This window comes from Somniosus microcephalus, chromosome 3, assembly GCF_052327205.1.
Source record: "Somniosus microcephalus isolate GS21.2 chromosome 3, FLI_Smic_1.0, whole genome shotgun sequence".
Taxonomy (NCBI): domain Eukaryota; kingdom Metazoa; phylum Chordata; class Chondrichthyes; order Squaliformes; family Somniosidae; genus Somniosus; species Somniosus microcephalus.
The window spans coordinates 72,839,481-72,856,005 of NC_140989.1; the positions used below are offsets into that span (position 1 = coordinate 72,839,481).

A 16,525-nucleotide genomic window follows, 5' to 3' on the forward strand; every position below is an offset into this window, starting at 1 on the left:
TATTCCCTTCACTCCACTACAAGCTTGCCTCCTTCATCTCTTAGCAACCTTACCTTAAACTTGACTCTCCCCTTACTACCAATGTTCCTATAGAAAACCTTTTGTTGCTCTTTGTTTTTTTACAATTTTTCTACTGAACTTCCTCTAAGACTTTCTAATCTGCTTTTTTGTAGCTATCCTAGATATTCTTTTTATTTTTCCTGGCTTTTGTTTTCATTATCTATCCTGTGAGTGTTAAATACTTCTTTCTTTTTACTTGCCATATTTATCGTTGAAACACAATCCCTTTTTGCCTTACTTCATTTGTATAATTTTATCTGTTAGTTAAATATTACCTATTTCTGATCAATTGTTCCATTTACTAGTTTTTCCAGCCATTTAATATAGGCATACAATTTGCTTTACCCCACATTAATTTGCTTGTTTCCCTTTTTCTTACACTGATTCTAAATGGGCCAGATATTCCGATCCCTATGGGCGTGTACGTGTTGTGTACACACCCATAGGGACATCGGAAATTCCGGTTTCAGGCATGCCAAGCGCATGCGCTGAAAGCCGGCATTTCCGTCTTGACAGATTGGACGCCTGCCCTAGAGAAGGGCCTCTCCGGGTGGAGAGTTCCGCTTTCTGGAGAACCTCCGCCCACAGAAAACCCTTAGAAATCTTACACCTGGTAAAAGCAGGCATAAGGCCTGCTTTTACCAGCATAAGAGTCGAAAAAAGTTTTTTTTTCATTTTCACTCATTTATCATTTTAAAACACTTTTAAAAAAGGTAAGTTTATTTTTAGCCCCATAAAAAACTTTAATTATTTTTTTCAAAAAATTAAATTTTTGTTTAAAATATTTAATTTATTGTAATTTCAACTCATTTTAAAAATGGGATTTAAAAAAAAAATTATTTAATGTTTTACAGTATTTTTGGGGTGATCTCCATTCATATTTGACAGGTCTATCTGTCAAGCGTATGAAGGGAGATTCCCTTCTCTTATTGGCTCCCCATGGCCCACGTGATCCTAGGGACGCTTGCGAACCGCATGCACCCCTGGGATACATGGGCCTTGCACATTTCGAGTTGGAGAGGCCCAGGAGCGGAAGTGTCCAGACCTTGGGAGCCCTCAGTCTGTAGATTTTTTCCAGATCGGAGGCCTCCACACGCAGGAAGCCTCCGATCGGAAAATACGGCCCCTTTCCCAAATGCTCTACTTTTAGGTTACCTACATGTTCTACTTCATTACTCAGAACCAGTTCAAGTAGTGCTTCCTTCTTTGTTGGAGTAGCAACATATTGACTGAGAAAACATTGCAAAAATCCTTTCCTTTCTCACTAGTAAATTGTCCCAATCCCAGTCTATTTTTGGATAATTAACATCTCCAATAATTATAACTATATTTAATATACACCAATCTATTTTTTCTTTAAAAATGCATCTTCTACAGTACTTGTAGTAAAATATAAACTTTGCTGTTGACACCAAATTACCTGATCACTTAAATTAAAGCTACAGAGAACATATAGTGTAAATTCACCAAGATGGTTCCAGGGATGGGAAACTATAGCTATGAAGAGATATTTGAGATATTGGGACTATTTCCACAGAAGCTGAGGACACTAACAGGAGATTTAATAGAGCTTTTTTAAAATGGTGAACTGTTTTGATAGAGTGAATAGGAAAAGACTATTTCCTCTGATGGAAGTCAATGATGAAGGGTCAGCAATTTAAAATTGTCATTAAGAAACTTAGGAGAGAGGTAGGAGAAATTTCTTTACAAGCAGAGTTGTAGGAACATGGAATTCTTTCACACAGGAAGCAGAGGGGGACACTGGGCTATGGGGAGCGAGCAGGGCAATGGGATTAGTTTTGGATTTCTCTAGCAAAGAATCAGCACAAACATGAAGGGCCAAGTGGCCTCCTTCTGCACTGCTATGGTTCCCATCAGGTAATAGGAATAAGGCAAATTGCCAGCAGTCAAATGGATCTTAAGTGGAGGGCTAAGGAACGCCAGAGATTGTAACGTGATAAATATAATATAATGCAGTTTAGAATAGAAAGTACGAAATATACAAATGCAAAATACATATTTGAAATATAGGTACTCAATGAATTGGTGAGAAAAAGATAGAGGGACAAGAGCATCTAGGTGTGATTAATGACCAGTGACTGAAAGTCCAGTCAGTGTGAAGCTGCTATCAACAAGATGAGGCAAATGCTGAAGCTGAGATGTACAAAGTGATTTCAAACCTGTATTACTCATTGGTGGGGTCGCACTGCGAATATTCTGTGGAGTTTTAGACACCCTACCTTTAAAATGTTATTAATGACTTGCAGAGAGTTCAGAGAAGGGCAACAAGAATAATTCTGGAACCTGGAATGAAAGAAGAAAGAACTTGCATTAATAGAGCACTTATCATGTCCTCGGGAGGTCCCAAAGTGCTTCACTGCCAATGAAGTACTTTTGAAGTGTAGTCACTGCTGTAATGTAGGCAAACAAAACAGCTTATTTGTGCACAGCGAAGTCCCACAAACAGCAATGAGATAAATGACCAGATAATCTGTTTTAGTGGCGTTGATTGAGAGACAAATGCTGGCCAGAACCTCAAGAGAATTCCTTTCCTCTTCATTGAATAGTGTCAAGGGATCTTTTACTAACTTAAGCACAGATATGAACCTCAGTTAAACGTCTCATCACCTCCAACAGTGCAACACTCCCTCAATACTGCACTAAAGTGTCAGCCTAGGTTATGGCTCAAGTCTCTGAAGTGGGACTTGAACCCACAACCTTCTGCTTAGTACTGTAAATTATGAACAGCGACCTACAGAACTAAAATTATTTCCACTAGATTCAGAGAGTACATGATTTATATTTTTAAAATTATGAATAGTCTGGAAGTTATTTAATAGATTATGGTCACAGGACAGAAGAACACAAGAACAATGTTAACAACCCTCAATGAGATTTAAATTAATTTAATTTAATTTAATATATATCCACAACTATGTGGGAAAAATAAAGGGATATATAACCCTTCTGTTTAAGAATGGGATTCAAGGATGTAATGATAACTACAGCATGGATGTTTCAATACTATATGAAATATGATAGTCACTTTGCTGCTGTCTCCATGAGAGGTGCCATCTGTGGAATCCAGTTCCTCAAACTTGAATGGTGGGTTGTAGAATAGGACTGATCTTCAATTTTGTTAATTATCTTCAAAGTCAAGAAGAAAGTTGACAAAGCTTTATCTTCTTTGATGTTTTACCTATGCCCCCTCAAGAGATTAATTGCATTTTTTGAAGTCTGTGATATGGTAATTTGTAAATGTTCTGTGAATGGAATGGGTTTCTTGGCTGAAAGTCCTCTTCTTCCACTTTTATATTCTTATGTCTATTTACTGCAATGTTGTTCCAAAGTGTAGGACATTAGCAATTTATGGACCACAAAAATATCATCTGTCACCTTTCACCCATTCAGATGCACAAGAGGAGTGGGAGGTGAAGCATAAATGCCTGCATAGAGTAGTTGGGCCAAATGATCTGTTACAATGCTGTAGACTCTATGTAACTCGATGCAGATAAGAAAGAGCATGAATAGATAGAGACAGGTACTCAGCAACCCTACTTCTGAAAAGTATTTTTTCCACACATCATTGATTTAGGCAGATTCAACTATTTACAACAGGCATTAATATGAATAAACAAACCATACATTACTGACATTAATTGCCACTAAAAACCTAGTTAAATACAGGCAAGAGGAACATTTTTCCATTGGTAGACTTCTCTGACTATAGTGCTTAATAAGGAATATTGGCAGACAATTTCTGGTATTCTTTTCTTCTTCACAAGTCTGTCCAGAATTCTAGTGGTTGATTTATAAGTGCAACTCTTTCCATGTACAAAAAAGTAGCCTGTTACTGCATTAGTAAGTGTTACACTAAGCCCCAGTTTACCATTATTAAACAATGAAACAAGTGACTGTGGATGGGTATTACTCCCGACACTTAGAAAGAAAGACTTGCATTTATATAGCACCTTTCACAACCACCAGACGTCCCAAAATGCTTTACAGCTGATGAAGTACTTTTGAAGTGTAGTCACAGTTGTAATGTGGGAAACACAGCAGCCAATTTGCACACAGCAAGCTCTCACAAACAGCAATGCAATAATAACCAGGTAATCTGCTTTAGTGATGTTGAATGAGGGATAACTATTGGCCAGGACACCGGGGATAACTCTGCTGCTCTTCTTCGAAATAGTGCCATGGGATCTTTTACATCCAACTGAGAGAGCAGACGGGGCCTCGGTTTAACGTCTCATTCGAAAGATGGCACCTCCAACAGTGCAGCACTCCCTCAGTACTGCATGTCAGCCCAGATTTTTGTAATCAAGCCTCTGGCATGGGATTTGAACCCACAACCTTCTGATTCAGTGCTACACACTGAACCATGGCTGACACTGCAGTAACTGCATAATTTACCAGTTAATCATGTTGGAAATTCCAATGCACTACAAAGGCTATGGCCCTGATAAAATCCCAGCTATAGTGCTTATGCGTCCACCTGAGAGTACAGACGAGGCCTCAGTTTAACGTCTCCTCCAAAAGACGGCACTTCCGACAGTTAAATTAAATTAAAAAATAATTATCTGCATATTAAATAACCACTGCTGACTGCTTTAAGCACTCCATGTGACAAGCCAGTTCTACACTGTCACCACTATCTGTGTAAAGAAATTCCTCCTAAATTCTTTATTTGATCTGTTAGCTGCTATGTTATAATTATGCCTGCTTGTTCTGGTCTCATCAATAAGTGTACTCCAGAACTGGCTATGCACCTAGCATCTGGCACTGGCATCTACCCAACAATGTGTAAAATTGCTTAGGTATGTTCTGTCCCCAAAATGCAGGCCAAATCCAACCCAGCCAATTACCGCCCCATCAGCTTACTCCCAATCATCAGGAAAGTCACTGAAGAAGTCGTCAACAGTGCTATCAAGCAGCATTTACTCATCAATAACCTGCTCACCAAACATGGACACAAGACCTGAATTTCAGGGATGAGTTGAGATTGACGGGTCTTGACATCAAGGCAACATTCGACCAAGTGTGGCACCTAGGAGCCCTAGTAAAACAGAAATTAATGGCAATCAGGGGAAAACTCTCCAGCAGCTGGAGTCAAAGGGAGATATTTGTGGTTGTTGGAGGCTAATCAGCTTAGCCCCAGGACATTGTTGCTGGATTTCCTCAGCTGACCATCCTAGGCCCAACTATCTTCAGCTATTTCATCAATGACTTTCCCTCCATCATAAGGTCAGAAGTGACACTGTTCACTAATCATTGGCCAGTGTTCAGCTCCATTCATTATTCCTCAGGTAATGAAACAGTCCATACCCGCATGCAGCAAGATCTGGCTGATAAGTGCCAAGTAATATTTGCGCCACACAAGTACCAGGAAAAGATGAACAAAAGAGGTATCTCCCCCTGACATTTATATGGAATTACAATCATCGAATCCCCCACTATCAACATCCTGGGGGTCACCATTGACCAGAAACTCAATGCCATGGCTACTAAAGCAGGTCAGCTGTTGGATTTTCTGTAACAAGTGGCTCACCTCATGACTCTTCAAATCCTTTCCACCATCTAGGAAACACAAGTCAGGAGTGTGACGGAATACTCTCCACTTGTTTGGATGGGTGCAGCTGCAAAAACATTCAAGAAGTTCGACACCAACCAGAACAAAGCAGTCCACTTGATCAGTGCTTTATATACTCGTCTAAACATAGACTCTCTCCACCACCAGCACACCGTGGCTACAGTGTATACTATCTATAGGATGCACTGCAGCAACTCGCCAAGACTTCTTCGGCACACATACAAACCCACAACCTCCACCATCTAGAAGAACAAGGGCAGCAAATGCATGGGAATACCGGAATCTCTAAGATCTCCTCCAAGTCACAGATCATCCTGATCTGGATATATATCGCCATTCCTTCATCGTCGCTGGGTCACAATTCTTGTGTCCCCTACCTAACAGCATTGTGGGAGCACCTTCACCACAAGGATTGCAGCAGTTCAAGAAGGCAGCCCTCCATCACTTTCTCAGGGCAACTAGAGATGGCCAGGGATGCCAAAACCCTGAAAATGAGAAAAAAATCTATATTGTCTTCCCACAAGCTGTAATCTGAAAAAGTTAATGGAATATAACTTAAGATTGTTCAAATTTACTGCTCTAACAGCAAGAAACGAGACAGCTGATCTACACAGATGAACGTGACTTAAAGCAATTGGCAATAAAGGCTAAAAAATACTGACTGCAAGAAAGGCACATGGGAGGCCACATTTACTTGAGACTGGATTGCTTGTTTTAGTCACTCAATGTAGGAAATTGAAACATTTTTTTTGGAAGCCAAGCTGCTTTACCTACAACAGAGGGCCATTGAAAGGCCTGGGCAATCATTGTCAGAAAAACAAACAACGTTTCTAAAGTTGTTAAAAATACAGAGAGCTGTAGTAAATATATTAATAGTTTTAAAAGGTGGAGCTAAATTTAATCCTTAACCTGTCACCAGTTTCTGGAAAACTTCCATCTTACTGAGTCAAGTGTACTGTGGCCATGAAAACAATATTATAGATAAAAGTACTTGTTCATCAAAAAAAGCTCTATTACTGTAATAGTATCCCTAATTTATTAAATGAAACACCTTAAAAAGTAAACATTGTACATGTGCTTGTCCTGTTGGCTCTTTTGACTATTATCACATTTTCTTCCCTATTTCCCTCTCTCTCAAATACTAATTGTACTCTTTCCCTATTTGAAAAGCAGCTTTAAGGAGACAGTTTTGAGGCTAATAAAAAGACTGGAATCTGGAGAATAACCTGGAGAGATCATCAATGTCACCTGATCAATCTTTGAAACAAAAAACTGTGATTGGTTGGGAGGGGAAGGATAACCATGCAATCCAGGAATTGAGCTATTCATACCTTGTGACCTTTGAGCTATCATACGGTGCACGTTATCAACAACGATAAGAATGTCCTGCTGTTGCTCCAACACTCAGCTCGACGAAGAAGACAAGGCCTAAGTATGGGCAGGATTGGAATATTATTCCTGATGATAATATTTTCAGGAGAGATAGGGATAGAAAAAAGCAGATGGGATAGTAGCACTAGATCATAAAGATGTCCTGGGGTTGCGTTAAGATAGGATCCATATTGAAAGAGTTAAGAAATAGGAAGGAAAATGATACAATGAGATAGAGGTAGAGATCTGCAGACAGGTCAGCTATGTAAGAACAACAGGGCAGTAATATTGGGTGATTTAAGCTATTCCAAGATGGACTGGAATAAAGATAATGCATGTGGTCAAAGTGAGAAATGCCTGCTAGAATGCATCCGGAACTGCTTCCTAGATCAGTATGTTTCTAGTCCAACAAGAAAAGCATTGGTCGTTTTAATTCAGGAAGATTCATTAATTGGGGGCGACAACGACACCGACCCCCCCCCCCCCCCCCCACTCGCACACTCGCATACAAACTTCCACTTCACGCAGACATGATGTCGGGAAGTCTGTGACAATTCTAGATGAGGCAGTCTCTCACTTGCATCGCCTGATGAGACACCTATGTCCATCTGTCTTCTTGGACAAGCCTTTGCAACTTGTCGGATGTTATTCAGGGGTGGCTCTGTAGAGGATACTGCTGAAGGTTTAAAGTTTCCCTTAGCTTACACAAAAGTCAAGGGTCTGGACCCAGATTCCTTGTTAACTGTTCCTTGCAGAACTATTAGGTGCGACAGTTATGAAACTGGAGCATTTGCTTATGGGGAGAAGGGGGAAAGGTCAAGCATGTGTTTGTCTAACCCTGCAGCTGATATATGACCTTCAGAAATAATACAACAATACTGATGGGAAACTGTAAGTAAATAAAAAGGTGCGGGTATTTTTAATTAATGCCATTTTGTGTTAGATGTAGTTTCTCTTTAAATATTCAGAAGCCTAATGTGGATGATTGCTCCTCTATTTTGCTTTAGTAAAACAATCTAAAACACAGTCAGATTGCATACATTGGTACATTGACCTTCTCAACACTTGCAACCTAGATATTTCAGAGATAACATTAACCAAACGAGACATAATTGTTCCATGGGTGAAGTGAGCCTTTATTTTCATTTGCACCAATATTTTTTCTATCGAAACAATGCGATCCCTTAATATCTTATCCCCACAACACCTGACATGAACATACCACGAGTGAAGGTACAGTTCGACAATTGAAAGGTTAATGCCAACCTAGACTAACGTGAATCATTTTACAGACAGCGAGTTGTCCTTAACTGACATCACTGATCTGGACTTCTATATGAATCTCGACATCGGAAAGGGAATGTTTCACACCATTGTTTTATGTGACCATCCTATAACTTACTTTTTTGTCATTGTGTAATGATTAACAATACTAGCTCCACAGGCATAGCCCGATTATTTATTTGCTCTGTAGTTCGATCCTATTTCCTTTTGTTCCTTTCTGTTTATGATCCTCATATCAATACCACGGAAATGTTATTTTCCAATTTAATATATGCAAACTGCCCAGATACTATCTAAGCTACTTGTAATCATTGCGTGGCCAGCAGGCAGACCTAGCACAGTAGTCGCTACTGGAGCTCTGACACGGTCATGTTTCTGCTGGAGAGAATTAAGATCGAATATTGTTACTCTTTGAAAGAACTTCCAACTTGTTAACACATTCTTGTACCAATGTGACTGAAATCTTACATCAGACTCCTTTCTGCATTTTCTGGTTCAATTTTTAACCTCTGACCCGTGCTGCCCTGGTAACCGTGATAATGCTCAAATCGCTCATCAGACACAAAATAATTGAAATATACACCCACGGTATCAAAGAAAGCATTCATTAAATAAACACCAGAGTCTATAAAGCGCAGTGAAATCCAAAGAGCTCAAGACCTGCGCAACCCTCCGACGAGATAAGCTACAGACTTTATTGTGTTCTCTGGAAATAATCTGTGTATTTAGTTCTTTGACCTACTGCAGGTGCATCGATACATTGATAGGGGAAGATGAGATAACTCGAGCAACACCAGCAAATAATTTTCACATTGAGATTTAAGCGACCATTTGGGTGCGGTACAGCAAAAACACACGATATGGGGACAATCAGCATGAATGTCCTGCCACGTGAAGTGAAGGTCCGAGTTACCTTTCAGCTTGAAGAAGCTGTGCTTGGTGACGGAACAAATGATACCAGGCATTTTCTTTTGGAGAGGTCCTGGTTTCGAGTTATAGTTGCACTTCCACACTTAATGGAAAGTGATGATATTATTTATGGCAATTTTCCTCACATGGAGCTGGAGTTTCCATGTATCTATCCATCAGGCTATTTACCTATCTATCGCCTTCCCTGCTATCAGCTATCAATCTCGGCCCGCGTTTATCTCGATCTCTAGTCTTCTGCCTCTGCTCAGATTTATTGCAAAAATACCTTTCATTATAACTTTCATACATTTCTATTGCAGCGCAGCATCGAGCAATGTTATAGAAATGTTGCAGTTACACCATGAATATTCTATAAGTCGTGTTTTACAATTTAGCAGAATGTTGAGACTTTAACTGTGCCACCAGCGTTGTGTTTCAGTCATTTTGCAAAATGCCCTATTTGCTTCAGTGTGTAACTCCACGCCGCTTGCGATCACGTTTTACATAGTCCGTCTCACTAAAAATTCGCATTCTAAGTTCCCGAGCCCTAGTTTCCAACTTTTCTTCAGTGTCGTTAGGCGCAGCATCAATTCTAACTACTGCTGCCTCGCGTCACCGTAGATCCTTTGACCGGATAAGGCAGACAGGCACTTCAATTATTAAGCACACAAAAAACACACTTTTGAAACTTATTTGATATATATAATAAACTAACAGACTGTTACACACAGTTTCTATACTCATACGGGGAAATTGGAGGTCACTGTTGTTCTTTATGTCTTTTGGAATATTGTGGCAGCATCGGGAGGTAATCCCTCATCCTTGCCATCCCTAGAACACGAAAACATCCTACGTCGTTTGAATGAACATCACTACCCTCAAAATCAAATGTTTTCAACCAACATATTGGATTCTTTTTAGCCGCATTCGTTTTATTTATAAGTTAGAAGTTAGTTTGACAGACCTATGACTACAAGTTTTGCTTCCCTGTATTTGTTACTGCTTGGAGACAGATGTCGATTCGGGTAATAAATTACACCAAATGTCCTTCAGATTAATGCGTTTTCTGTGGATTTTGCACTGCACGAGCTAAATGGTATTTACTTCGTAATTTCTACAAATCTACCAAAAGTAAATGGTTGACATGGGGAGACTGGCATACTTGGCGCCATTTCTGATAGCGCACTGTGGCATTAATTGCAGAGAATAGTCAGAATCACTATTTGCACCATCTTTGACACGAGGTGAAAGTTTTCTGAATGTTCCTGTGCCGAGAAAGACATGTGCAAATCCAAGTCTAGTTAACCCCTGGTGGTCCAACAACCGCCTCATCGTCTGCAAATATCCACCTGGAAGTTGTTGATTTAAAACTTTCAATGCGACGTTTCTTTTGTATCTTGCATGAAGCAAACATATTCCATCATATGCCAGCTATATAGAAAGGAACGTATAACTATAGATCCAATCACAACATGTTCATGATTGAATTTTAACTGCATGCGTCTCTTTGAAGAGCTCAATGTAAGGTCTTATATTTGCGCAAAGTATCACAGTGTACCAAAGCGAACAACGGCGGAACTTTAGATTTGAATACATTTTTAACGATAAATTAGAGATTGAAACATTGGGAGTGAAACTATAAGCATTTCCTCAAATGTTCACGCGCTATATGTACTTATATTTCTCAAATACACTAACTCATACGCACAGCGAAACAAGTTTAGCACACACAAACATTGCTGTCAAAAGTACTGCAATGCAGATTGAATTGTAACGAGGAGCATTCTAAAAAAGTTTCCACTGACTCTCCTAGCAGAAATATTCACCTTGTTTTGCGCAAGTGCATTATTACTAATGTATAACATAATTAATCGCATACTGCCTCCTTTAGCATCTACACTCCCATCACATTACTGCTAAGTACCATATGAGAAATGTTTTTGCAAATCGCAATTTGTAACTTCATGCATCAAGTTTTCACTTCAGTAGCTTCCCTATCTCCGTTTCCAGACATCACTATCTCTTGCTTCTACTGTAGTTCTTTTCTGCATCTCTTCTCTACCTTCATTTCTCTGTCCAAATTTCTAAAGATCTCAGATGGTATTTTCTACTTTGCCTAACTCTTCTTCTCTACACATACACTGTAGTGTTATTCTAATATCAGTACCTCTTCGGCTTTCCAGCCCTAGATAATTTGACCAAATCTCGGTTTCCGGTTTCTCTATCTCTCTCAATGTACACAATGTTATATTTCCTATATGAAGAAGGGTAATGGTGAATTTGCCCCGAATCAATATCTTTAAGTTACTGCAAGTTTTGTAAATGTGATTTCTAAATCATTAATGTTGTTCGAAATTATTACTACAAAAGTGATTGCATTACCATAGGCGCCTGTACCGAAGATATAGTTTTTCGATTTCTTCATCTCTGAAGCACGTTTATTACAAGGTTAATGGTTCAAACAAGCTAGGTACTTTGCATCAATATTTTATCTGTCTTAATTAATATCTTCTTTGAACCAAATGTCCGACGAAGGGTACAACAACCCGAAACCAACACCATACACAACAATATGTCCAAATTTCATTGTAAGGTCACTTATCGGTGTACGGATGTGTTCAACAATCTTATTTGCAAAATTCAAAGGCACGTCTTGATCCTACAGCTTTGCCATTTCTCACTGAACCGCACAATTACGAAGACGGTTCGTGCGCTATATTGCCCCTCTCTGAAACAATGTGCATTGTTTTCTACATCGCTATTACATCTGGCGGTGAACTCCCACAATGGAAGACAACGAGGGCTAAAACAATATTTTGAACAGCTAATCATTCTCATACCTGCAGAGAAGTCTCTTACAGTAGCCCCTTTGCTTCAATATTGTGCTGGCAATTCAGCAGCATACCCTATTGTACTTTCAGAAGCACTATCTTACTAACGTGTGTGTCAGTGAAGAGTTAATGGGCAAAGATTGAAGACAGTGAGTGCACCACATGCAGTAAAAGCGGGTTTTATTTAGCCATACTACTAATGTAAGAATCTGGTGACAACATATTACATAGTCTTTCAAGTTATTCAATATTAAACATGTGTTACAATAAATAATGCTTAATAATGTAAATTTAGCCAAACGTCTGACTAAAAATGTTAAGATTTCCTCAAAGAATGTGGCCGTTTTACTTATAGTGGTTTTTCCATAACATGAAACTGTAGATGATGCACTTTTCAAGAAAATCCTTTTTTTATTTTTATATTGTCCTCACTGAGAGTCATAGCAGAGTGTGCGCGTATGTGCGAGACAGGAGAGTTGTGGAATAGTGCTCGAGTCCAGAGGAAGACTAACACTTCCTGGCACTTTGAACAATCCGATGTCATCTGGTGCTGGATAGTATTTAAATTCTCAAATTTGAAGAGACAACGTGCTTTCAAATTCAAGTTTACTTAATGCTGATTCACTCACAGATAATGAGTTATACAAAAGTCTACGTTTTTTAATATAAGGTAGTATTGAATACAATTCTGTAAATCATCCTTATATGGCGAGGATGTTTAGCGAAAGCTGTTTTAAAGTAACTATTTGTATTATAGCTTCCCAGGCTGTATTAGATGTTTTTGATGTTACAAAATGTAAATTATAATGCTAGCCAAAAATATGGTTTAGTGGTCAGACGGTTTCGGGAACGTTTGAACATTGAAGTATTGATTTTATTTTCAATTAGTCCATTCAGGTAAAGGTGAGTATTCTCGTCAGTAAAATAGTTAAAAGTTAGTAGAAATTAGAATGTTCAGCGGGAAAGTGGGAAGTTGATAAATTGGTCTTCAACTTTTAAGTCATATACATGAGTTTTCAAAGCCAGCCTTGCAGACGGATTAATGCGGATCCTTTGTTATTATTTTATGGGGCATGAGATTGGAAATGTATGCAGTGCAGAAACAGACTGATGGGCATAAATCAAAGGCTGATTTCTAGTCACATCACCCCTTTAAAACGCCTGGAAAGCTTCTCGAGTCGAAAGGGAAAGAAAATAACCTGTAATTCTACATATAGGAACAGGCACACGGTTCAAATGAAGCTCCAAGTCTTCTTGTAATGAAGCATTGATGTCACAAGCAGCATAAAAAAAGGCACAATTTAAGTGTAAAACAGGGAGGGCGATTAAATGTCGGCGAGAGCGAAGAGCTATACGCCACAGCACAAAAAATATCCTTTCATAACTCCAGCATTCAAGCCACAGCTAATTCATGAGTAGTCGTACACTAGGTAGACGATGATCAACACATAATCTAAACAGTGTTACTCATTTGCATAGAAAAGAATGTCAAACTAATCCGCAAAACACTAAGAAGGCGCACTCCGTTTATTTCAAAGTAAAATTTAGTTAGTAACACAGAAATAAACTATTTAAATAAATAAACTGTGGTACTGCACTACAAGAATGGGCAACTGATCTTAAGCCTTAATTTTGCAAAAAAAAATGCAGAGAAAATACACCGGAATCAGATTCATTTTTTTCATCATAACAACACCTATCCCAAAATAGGAGATGGGTGTTTGTTTATTTTTATTTTTACAGATCAAAATATAGCAATGTGCACGTTCCTACCGTAAGTTTTAAATGCTGAAAACATGCACAGATTTCTGCCAATTTTCCTATCATTACAGTTGGGGATACTCTCTCCTCAGGTGTATCAGGCTGGCGCTCTGAGATAAATAGCAAACCCTTCAAACCCTACAAGTTTGCCGTGTGGATCTGCCGGGGGCTCTCTCTGTCTCTGTCTCTCCACACCACCCCCCCCCCACCCCCTCACACACACAAACACATTCTATCTATCTTCGCACATTCTGTTTCTTTCTATTCTACTTGAAGGGGGGCTCATGCGCAAAATTACGCATTCTTCTCTCATTTGTTCCTTGTATCAATCAAAAAGTTGGCTATTTATAGGCTACAGAGCATGGGATGGTAATACTGATCTCCCCCTCTCTGTCTGTTCTGAAGTTGCTAAGTGGTCAGGTTGAGTGCAGCTATTTGGCCATTTGCTATTGCTGAGTCCAGGAGGAAGGTCCCAAGCTGTGATTAACTCAATCTTACTGCAACCACCAACCATGTGAGTACCTAAATAATTATATTTGGACACCAAATATCTTCTTGTTGTATAAGACTTTCGCAATATGTATATGGTGTAGCTATTTTATTGCATTTTTATAGATCTGCCTTAAAGCTCGGTATAGAGCTAATCTATTTCTGCGTCTTTCTATTTTGACAAATGTGTCATCTGGCAATTTTTCACTTGAAGAAAGCAAGATAATGCATATTTTATAGGTGGAATGCATGTTAAATGTCTCGGTAGTACCCGCCGTGCTCTATAGCTAGGATAAAATGAAGGTTGCTGTTATGGGAAATTGGGAGTGGAATTACTCAATATTCGATATTTTTTTATTCCTCATCATTGAAGGCAGTAAAAAAATGTTGAATGCATTGTGAAAGGCGCCATCCTTCAGATTAAATTTACAACGAAACAGAATGAGATGTGAATTTGCAGTTTTATAAATTAAATATTTTGTCGCCACCACAGCACATACAGTGATGTGTCCGCCGATAGTGCTTACAGATTGCTACGTTACAAATATATCCGTGTTTTTTGTAAAGCTGATTTCGATGTACCATATCAAGTACAGAAATACAACTTATGATGTTCCAGGTACTATCGAATACTGACTAAGACATTGCTTGCCGTTTTAACACAATCTGCGACCTCGGTTTGCGCATATGTAAACTCGCAAATATTAATTAAATTCATGTGTTTTATTGCCCGTTTCATATAACATCAAACATTTACAAATTATAAATTGAGTCACGCGATTATTTTTTAAAGTTCAAAGTTACAGATCGAGTATGTAGGTTAGATCTGCGTGGCAAGTTAAGGACGGGATCAAATGTAAGACTGTTCTTTAAAGATGAATAGCGCTTTTCTTAGCAATCATTTTTTACCACGGAAAGTTGTAACGGTAAATGGTTTGAAAACTACTCTAAGAATTGTAAAGCTATGACACAAACTATTCCTACCAGACCAAGCAAACAAGCTAATGCCTTCAAACTTAGTTTTGGACGTGACTTCAGTGATTACACGGCTGTCAACGTGCGAAGCAATCGTCTCCTCCCTTAGGGTACTTTAATAGGCGATTGCCATGATTTTGATGCGCGGGTCTAGTTAATACAAAATAAACATGAAGCTGTAAATAACAAACCGCACTCTCACTGATAAGTGATAACTCTGCTAAATAACGCATGACGGATTGACGCCCTTCTAAGATCATTTTGATAACATCACTTTCTTCCTAAGATCAGCTTTCTGATACACAGCATCTATCATTGTTAATGCACTGGCATTCCCGATTTAAACACACACACACACACACACACACACACACCCGTTCTATCGGAAGACCGGGGTTTTCCTTCGCAAAAAATTGTCGATCTGAATCTACCAGTCTTGGACTGTACCTGGACATTAGGTACCAGATGAAGTGAGAAAGAACTCTGTCAACCTTTATGTAGGTGAGAATTTTTTTGGTTGGTTTTTTCTTAACCTAAAAATAAATTGACATAATAATCGCCGAACGCTTCTATATTAATAATAAATGCTTTGGGGAAAAAAGGACCGAAATCGCTTCTAGTGCGCATTTCTTATCAGTCTGGAGCAGCGCCAGTGCCGTGAGATTGTGAATTTTGTCCCGTCTGTTGCAGCTTGTCATTGATAAAATAAGCAGGGAGAGTGACGCTGTGGGTCACGCTGAGTACGGACGGGCGCATTGCCGAGCGGGTGTGTGCCCGTCACATGACCGCCACTTACAGCACGGTTATTTCAGGCAGAAACCCCAACGCCGCGGCTTTAAATGACACAGGCGCTGAATCCACGCCGAGATCTTGACCCCGTTGGCCCCGATTCCCTTCGATTTGCCGGAGAAACAGTCGCAGCTACTTCGGCCGTCACCCCCCACCCCCCCCTCTCTAGACTTAAAAGAGTACGGGTTCCCAGGAAAGGGAGGCGTGTGTGTTGTAAAGAGGGTTGCAGCGTTTCCGAAACCCCGTGGACATTAAAGCGAAAGTAGCCGGCTTCCATTTACTTTAAACTACCAAATAAACCCCGGCACCAGCTCTCGATCTGATAGGGAGGTTGTCCAAGGTAATCGTAAATCCATCACACATTTGCTCAAACGTTGCAGCTTTTTCTGACAGTCTCCGATTTGCGATTTTATTAAAGCGCCTGTGAAGCGGCTGGTGTTGAGCTGAGGTTACCCTTGCAGAA

The 16,525-nt window shown here is 39.4% G+C and overlaps 1 protein-coding gene across 3 annotated transcripts in view; it reads left to right on the forward strand.

The window, feature by feature from the left end:
- The first annotated feature begins 14,214 nt into the window (after positions 1-14,214).
- The window catches only part of esrrga (estrogen-related receptor gamma a), a 233,516-nt gene continuing 231,205 nt past the window's right edge, over positions 14,215-16,525 (forward strand). Inside the window, exon 1 of one of the 3 annotated variants that reach the window (XM_085981118.1) lies at positions 14,215-14,323. The gene's annotated coding sequence lies outside the window, so the exon portion shown is untranslated. Of the gene's footprint in view, positions 14,324-16,265; positions 16,403-16,525 lie in introns of those variants that run through there. The other 2 variants (XM_085981127.1, XM_085981142.1) reach the window with 2 other exon arrangements.